General features: G+C 42.9%; 1 long non-coding RNA gene across 1 annotated transcript; it reads left to right on the forward strand.

Moving 5' to 3' along the window:
• Nucleotides 1–841: 841 nt before the first annotated feature.
• On the forward strand, nucleotides 842–7,156 carry LOC131479318 (uncharacterized). The gene is made up of 3 exons (XR_009244813.1): nucleotides 842–941; nucleotides 1,672–1,801; nucleotides 7,050–7,156. It is a non-coding gene; the product is annotated as an uncharacterized LOC131479318 (long non-coding RNA).
• Nucleotides 7,157–8,952: the final 1,796 nt, after the last annotated feature.

Consider the following 8,952-nt stretch of genomic DNA (forward strand, 5'->3'; position numbering starts at 1 on the left):
GGGAGCTGGATAGGAAATGGAGCAGCCTAGAGTAAAAACTGATGGCTCTATAAGGTTCTTACACCTTTGGAAGGAGCAGAAGATGGCCCAGGTGCTTGCAGTGTGGCCACCCATGTGGGAGACATGCGTGCAGCTCCATGTTCCTGGGCTGGACCTGGCTTGGCCCTGGCTGTTGAAGAGGAGTGGATCAGCTAACAGCAGATCTGTCTGTCCTGCTCTATAACTCTGCCTTTCAAAAACTGAAGAAATCCTTTAAAAGCAAAATAGGAAGCCAGGATTCAAGTTGGCCTGTTGTTGTCGTATGTGACAGCTTGACCTGTTGCACCACAACACTAGCCCAAGTGCCTCTCTCAATACATGTATAAGTTAACTTACACCATGGTGCCTTCAGCACCCTCTGTGTGTATGAGACAGGTTTTCGTCTTTATTTTATATAATTGTGGCATCCTTTAGCCCTTACTATTTTCCCTATAAAGAGTTACTCATTTTTACTATCAACATTGGGTTGACGTATGCAGCTGAAGAGATTTACTGGTGAAGAGTTCAGTCCTGAGTTGTGGCATTGCTGTCACTGTCCTTCTGCTTACGGCTTGCCATCTGCTCTGGGGCGCTGTAATGCGTTGTTCTGAGAGATAACCCCGTGCAGTGCAGTTTTATTTTTTATATTTACTCATTTGTAAGGTTGTTGTTGTGTTTACTTCTCTTTTTAAGTTACTCACTTGAAAGACACACACACACATACACAGATATATTCCACCTGTTGTTTTACTGCAGGTGCCCACATGATCAAGGCCTGGCCAGGCTGAAGCCCAGCTGCTAGAGCTCCATCCAGGATCCCGGCTGATTGAGCTGCTGCCTGCCAAGGTGCACATCACCAGGAAGCTAGGATTGAGCCTAGATTGAAGTCCAGGCACTTCCAACATGTGGTGTTGGCAGCCCAGGTAATACCCCAACTCATGCTCTAAATACCTTCCCCTATGCTTTTGATCTAACTTTATTTTCTCCCCATTATCCAGTGCCCCTCTGTCACCTTTCCCTCAACCACACTTAATACTTTAAGTAATCATCATTGCAATTTCTGATGAGCTTCAAAACACACCTCCCACGCACGAAAGGGCAGAGTGATCACCAGATCCATGTGTTTTCCAGCAGATGCTAAGCTCTGATTCTTGTTGTAACTGAATGCTATTGCACCGTGTATTGGTAACCTTTTCCTTCATCCATTCACCTGCTAATGGAGACCCGGCTTGCTTCCCTCCCTTGGCTGCTGTGCGTGATGCCACAGTGAGTACAGTAGGACAGGGATCTTAGGTGCTGCTTTCCTCTTTCTCAGTTCTGCCAGAAGAGATGGCATTTCAGCTTTTAAAGCAAGCTTACGCTGCTATCAGTGGGTGTGCTTCTTTGTAGTTCCATCACCACCATATGAGGATTGCTTTCTCCCCACAGCTGTCCTAGTGTTTATGTAATGTTCTTGATAATATATTTCCCAGGTAAAGTGAGATGACCAACTTTGTTTTTCACCATGCCCCTGATTGCAGTGATAAGTTTTACATGTTTGTTGGCACTAATATTTGAAAAATTTCTGGTTAGATTCTTTTCTCAGTTCTTAATTGAGTTCTTGTATTTGTAGTTTCTTCTTAATTCCTATGTATTCTATGAATTTCTTCACAGGTGAATGGTTTCCAAGTAGTGTAAGACTTCAAGAAAAATCTTGTGAGGCTCCAAGAAGGTGAAATGATTTTTATTGAACATCCAGTTGGGCAGCTACCTCTTGGAATGAACAGCAAGTGCCTTGAACAAAGTAAGAATGGGCTGTTTATAGCAAGTATCTATGGGAAAATCAGTAGCTGCATGATATGAATACATAATGGGGGTTATTGTCTGACATGGACCAGTTAAAAATTAACAGTGTGTATGATTCTGATCCAATTACTTCAATACAGATTTATGGTGCAAAATTTCAGTATTCCAATCCTAGTACCTCAATGTAGATAGTAAACACGATGCATCGAAGGTAACTGTCCTTCCTGGGAATTCTAAAACCTGAAGACTATTCCTATCTCGTGTTTGCTTCCTGGTATTTCAGAATCAGGGTTTTTCCCATGACTGGATGCAAGTGTTTCTTAGGAGATTGCAGAGTTCCAGAAATTTGGCAATTATTCTTTCATTTCCGCTTTGTGGTGAATTATGAGGCATGAGCATATTGACGCTATAGCGGCGTTACATCATTGATTCGTGTCATTGGGTCTATTTTTGCACACTAAATGGACATAATGCAAAAAGGCATTATGTTTGGCCTGATCCCGGTCTGTTTCCAGTTTTTTGTTTGTTTCCCGCTGGTGACAGGAAATATCTTCTAATTTTCAGATTCTTTCTTCTGCCTTCTTCCTTCTATTTTGGAGACTCTCCACTGTGCTTTTAATTTGCTCTACTGTATTCTTTATTTCTGATATGTCAGCTTTCATTTTATTCACTTCCAGTGTGACATATTCCTTAAATTACTTGAATACCTGCTTTACGTGCTTCTCATTGTTGACCAGAAGGTTTATAACAAGTGTTTTGAATTCTGTATCCCCAAATTTCTCAATGTCTTCCTCAGTTAGCTCTGAGGTTAGCAAAAGGTTTTGCTCCTTTGCAGAGTAGTCTTTAGAACTATTCATTGCGCCTCTGTCTCTGCTTTTTCCTTTGGTCACTGTACTTCTGGTTGGGACAGATTCTTCTCCTTGGGACCGATTTCTAAGCTCTGTCATCCACAGATCTATAGTTTGATTTTACTTACTCTGGCACACAGCTGTTTGTTTGCAGTCACTTGTCTACTCCTTCTAGAGAGTTCCATTCTGGGTTCTTATGTTAGATTTACACAAAGAACTCCGTAGCCCCAAATCCTGGCTCACCAATCTCCACCTCCTTTGGTACCGTGCTGAGGCTGAACCATTGCCTGTACAACCTTTCTCCCACTTTTGGTTGGAGCAGGTCCCAGGATTAGGGAGACACCAGTGTCCTATAAATCTAGGTTGTTATTGGTGATCTTGCCTGAATCTGTTGACCATTAGGTTTGAAGGCCACATGGACCTATTTTGACCCGTATAGTGCCAAAGTTGGTATTATTTTCCTGCATGACCAGTGCAATGCACTTAGCTCAGTGAGTTCTCACTGAGTTTATTATATGTGCAGCTCACTGTTGTCCCCTGCAGTCTTAAACTCTTTGCTACACCATATGAAATGGCACCTGATATGCCACTACTAGAGTTCTTGATCTGCTGGCCATCAGGTCTGAGGGCTACCCAGACCTATCTGGGGTAGAGCCTGGAGGATTCCACCTTGTTCCTGTTCACTGAGTGGAATGAGTTCATTCCCAGCTCAGTGCATGCACAGTGCTATCCATGTCCCTTGCCTCCTTAAACAAAAGATGCCCTATACAGCTCTAGGTGACAGACTGGGCTGAAACCCACCCTACTCCTGCACTGCCCATATGGGATCTGCTGCTCTGTCTCTTCTCCTGGTCAAATCAAACAGACCAGCAGGACAGGCAGTTCTCTGTCTGGGTTCACCTCCCAAGTTCACGGTGAATGTCCTTTCCCACCTTGTTGCTGGTGTAGTTTCAGCTGCCGGTGGAGTTCAGATCACCATTAGCTGAATGTCACTGGAGTATCAGTCACTGCAACACCACACCACTGTGTAGGCTGCTTTCCTGTTTCTGTCAGTCTCCAGGTATCCCTCTGCTGTTGTTCTGTCCTCTTCTATTTTCTGGAATTTGCCCTCTCAGCTTCACACTAGCTGATGTTTTTCTGTGTGTTTCAATGTGTCCTTACTCTATTCTTCCATTTTTATTCTTCCGCCAATTAATTTAAAATAGAAGCTTATGGGTCTAATGAGCTAAAAAGTAGTGATCAACCTATGAAATGCTGAATAAATAATATTGTGTAATATATAAACTTCAATAAATTTATGATTTTCCTGCAAAAAAAGGCATTATGTTAGTGTGATCAAAATAATAATTTGTACTCTCCAATAAATTAGGCATTGGTAAACACTAACATGAGACATATGTTCAGTAAACCAGGTAAATATCTTAACCCTGGAACCTTGTGTAACTTCACCGAAAATGGATCTAATTTCTCATTCCAATTCAAACTATTGACCAGAAACATTTCCATGGCACCACAAATGATATCTTGCGCTATCCCAAGGTAACAAAGATTGATTCTAAGGAACAGGGGTAACACAAAAGGGGATATAATCCCAGGCACTCTTTAATGAAAGTCTTTGATTGATAGGTTGTAGTTTATCTTCCAGAAGCAACATGGTCAATTCCAAATTGATGGCTCCTGAATACAATTGTTTGTTCTGAGTGATGCAATGCAGGCCCTGCAACTGCGGCAGTTGCAGTTATTGCAGTAATTTGTAATCCTATGAGTTTTTTAAATCTCTACTTCGTGAAGAATCATGTGAAGGCATACGGTATTTGAGATTTCTGCCTGAGGTCTGGACATTGTACTGCCAGCCAGATACATATATGGACTCTCAAAACATAGAAAGACTGGGTGGAAAAAAATTAATGCTAATGCTAGAATTTAAGCAAGGGTGGCAAGAACACCTAGTACAGGGAGCCAGACCTGATGATCTGTTCCTATAGAGGAACTGCCTGCTCTTTCCTGGTGGTAAATGGAAAGAAAACACTTTGGCTAGCAACCTGTCCTTGCCAAATCTCAAGTGGTTTGAGTGCCATTGCTAATTTCCACCGATGAATTTGTTTAGGCTGCTGAGGTCAATCAGGAGCTGGAGGAGACCAGCCTGCTGTATGCAAGGTGATAGAATCTGGGGTGTTTACTCTCATTTGAAGGGAATGATTATGGGCCTCGGACTGCTGTTTTATTAGAGTACAGTGACGTGGGCACTCGGCACAGGGCTATCCTCAATGCATCCTCAATGTATCCAATGACATGACCTAGGCTTTACTGTAGATATGTAAATATAAATATGTAAATATATATGTATATACGTCTTGAATGAGTCTGGTTAAGAATATGACAATAAAATCCAGTAGCTTTGATAGAAACAACTGAGGTTCTTTTCTGCTGTTTAAGAGCCATCAGGCATGATTGTGAAGATGCATGTAAATGGTGTTCCTCATATCCTATGCAGCTGGGTATGCCATCAGACCCTGTCTGATAAGGGTCATGTAATTTCATCCTCTCCTCTTCAGCCTTAAGAGGTCCCCTAAGATCATAAGGATCTTGCAACCAAATAATTAAAGGTATACTAGAACTGTGACATTGATCCTGATTACTGGTCTGTTAACTGGTGAATAAGAAATATAAGTCCAGCAAACACAATTACTTGCCCGGGAGGAGGTTGTCATGGTAGCAGCTAGCATCACCAAGAGAAGTGTTTCTGCATTGAAAGGTTGTCCTGTTTTCTTGTACTTATTTGGCACCAACTCTGTTAGTCCTTTTAGTGGACCCCAGGTAGGCAGCTTAGCTCTGGAAGTCCCAGGAGCAGATAAGGACAAAGGTCGCCTACGAGCAATGGAGCATCTACGGCGGAGCCAGTGCTCTCCATTGTCTGTAATGATAGGAGCCAAACCTCACCCCCAAACCTGACAGTCCCCTTTTCCTATTCTTCCTGGTAGTTGTTCCATCTGTGAAGGTGCAGTGTACCAATATTTGTCTATTTTGACACTTCCATCTTCATCTCAATGTAAAGATTTGTTTTAAAGATTTATTTATTTTACTGCAAAGTCAGATATACAGAGAGGAGGAGAGACAGAGAGAAAGATCTTCCAGCCGATGACTCACTCCCCAGGTGACCATAATGGCCGGTGCTGTGCCGATCTGAAGCCAGGAGCAAGAAACCTCCTCCAGGTCTCCCATGTGGGTTCAGGGTCCCAAGGCTTTGGGCCGTCCTTGATTACTTTCGCAGGCCACAAGCAGGGAGCTGGATGGGAAGCAGGGCCACCGGGATTAGAACCGGTAACCATATGGGATTCTGGCTTGTGCAAGGTGAGGACCTCAAGCACTACATTATCACACCTTGCGCAATTTAAAGATTTTAATGGAAAAAAATGCTGTCGTTAGCTTGCCTTTATTTGCGACTACCACTCATGTGTTTTCACATTTATTTTATTTATTTATTTTTATTACAAGGTCAGATACACAGATAGTAGGAGAGACAGAGAAGAAGATCCTCCACCGATGATTCACTCCCCAAATGAGTTCAAAGGCCGGTGCTGTGCTGATCTGGAGCCAGGAGCCAGGAACCTCCTCCAGGTCTCCCACTTGGGGTCAGGGTCCCAAGGCTTTGGGCCATCCAGACTGCCCACCCAGGCAGGGAGCTGGATGGAAAGTGGAGCTGCCAGGATTAGAACCTACGTACGCATGGGATCCCAGCGCATTCAAGGAAGGACTTTAACCACTAGGCCACGGCCTTTGTCACTGTTGTCTGTCTTAGCTGATAAATATCAATACTAATATCTGCTGTATATATTGATAAGTGTAGAATATCATTCATACATGTGAAATAGCACACTGTAACACACAAAAGTGAATTTTCAGATTCTGCAAGGATTGAGAGGTAGATATCTTTTCAGAGACAGCACTACCACAATATATTTAAACCCAGAGATAATTCAGTGTTAGAGACAAATTCTAGATATGATATAATGGACCAGGATCAATGCACACTTCTGTCTCAAGAAACAAACTTCTGAGCAGCATAATACAGTTATTATGCTTCGAAACTCATTCATGGGATTTGCATTCATTTTAAAGGCCAGCTGAAAACATCACTTGGTCTGCAAAAGTATTGATTTCAGTATTGAATCTGTAGGAAGACAAACTTTTGTCCATACAGTATCAGGTCATGATGCCTAGTTTTATATATTTAGGTGTTCTTCTCCCACAGCTGTTTGAGTTCGTGAAGATGCTGATGTACAGAAATAATCTGATGGCGGCCTTCGTCAATGAAGGTAGCTTGTTTTCATGAAATGTTAGTTCGGGGTTGCAGCCGTAATAATAACTTGAATTTCCACATCTTCCTGTGTCTGTCAGGAGGTGTCTGCTCAAGGAAATGCCCAGGGCAAAGGATGTGATGGATGTAGGGACTGCTGCAAGACCAGACTGTGACCATTACAGAGAGTGTGAACAGCTGCAACGAGTCTGTGACCAGGCAAGGTGTGATCACTGTGGAGCCACCCAGCCTGCGACCAGAGCATGATGGGACGACTGTGGAGCCACCCAGCCAATGCGAAGTCTTTGTACACAGGTCAGTGCCTGGTGCTTCAGATCTATTATTCCAGAATCATTCTTTAATCCCAGTGAGAAATAAAGTATTCCAAGCATTGGAATGTTCATTGAGCTGAAACCATTTATTTTAAGTCACTGCAATGTCTTTTAGTCGCACAGGCTCTCATGTGCATAATATGTTTTTGTCAGCTAAGTGTTACTATATTATATGGTCATAACTGAGACCTGAAATGGTGAATGTCTGACTGAGGGTCGCAGTTCCCAAGCCCCCAAGTTGCGATCTGAACTAACGCATCCTCATTGTTTAGTCCCAAGTGGTTTTGCACCATCACATGCCAGCTAATTAAAGTGAAGAAGCTCTGAATGTGGTTTAAGAGTTGGAACGCTAGTTCTTAGTGTCAAGTCTCCATTCTCTGAGACACCAAGGACATCATGTTAGAGGGCATTCCCAGATACAGTATTCTTTAGTAACAAAGACAGTCTCTGTAGGAAATAGGCTTACTGCTTGTACCAGAGAAAACACTTTTGTTCACTGCATGTGCAATAGACACAATTTCTTCCAGGTTTAAATATCTGAAGTTGTAAGACAGGGTAGCTCAATTAGAATGTTGCTAGGGTTCCTTGTGTAGGAGAAATGTTGGGACCATTCATAAACCGACTGGGGTATGGCAGGACTTCATAGAGTGAGATACTGGGCTTCCTGCATGATGTGCTCCCAAGACGTGCTGCGGAGCTGCGTCAGGCTTTGCTGCAGAAGCTTCATTTCCTTATACTTGTCTCATACCCTTAGACTGATTTCTTTCTTACCTAAAAATGCATATGCAACTTCATACATAAGTGTGTCAGAGTATGCCACTTTTCCTGTTTGATTAATTTGAGAGACAGATACATGAGAGTGAGCCCCGGTGTGCTCGCCCACACCCTAAGTGCTCACAGTAGCCAAGGCTAAGTGAAGAGTCACAGCTGGGCTATTTGTTGCTTCGGGGACCTGATCGGGTGGCCCCTCACTTTTTGCCTCTGCAGGTCTTCCTCAGCAGTGAGCTGGAAGCCGGGCAGAGCGTCAGCTCACACTGCTACTTGAATGGGATGCAGCTGCTCCAAGTGGCGTCTTAACACTAGGTCCGGTGCTAGGCTCGGTGTTTATTACTATAATGATAGTAGATTTTCATTGAGATTGTGATTCATCTTGGTGATGTATCCTACATTCATTAATGATTGGCTTATAAAAATAAGAAACTTTGCTGCCAGCGCCATGGCGTAGCAGGCTAAGCTTTCCTTTGCCGCTAGCATCCTATGTGGGCTCTTGTTCTGGTCCTGTTAGCTCCACTTCCATGAAAGTTTCCTCCCAACGTGCCTGGGAAAGCAACAGAAGGTAGCTCAAGTGCCTGGGACCCTGCATTCATGTCGGACACTCACATGAAGCTCCTGGCTCCTGGCTTCAGAGTGACCTAGCAGCAGCCATGGGACTCTTTGGCGAGTGCACCAGCAGATAAACCATCTCCCTCTCACTCTGTCTCCTTCTGTCTTTATGTAACTCAATAATCTTTCAAATAAAAATAATTTTTAAAACCTGGTATATGAAAATGTATAATATATAAGAATAAGTTGTTTAATATTTTTACAGTAGAAAAAATGTGGAGTTTGTACATAACACAGTTAAATCAGATTATGTTCTGGCATTTTTTGTTAAAAGGTACTTTTGTGTGAA

This window comes from Ochotona princeps, unplaced genomic scaffold (assembly GCF_030435755.1).
Source record: "Ochotona princeps isolate mOchPri1 unplaced genomic scaffold, mOchPri1.hap1 HAP1_SCAFFOLD_999, whole genome shotgun sequence".
Lineage (NCBI taxonomy): Eukaryota > Metazoa > Chordata > Mammalia > Lagomorpha > Ochotonidae > Ochotona > Ochotona princeps.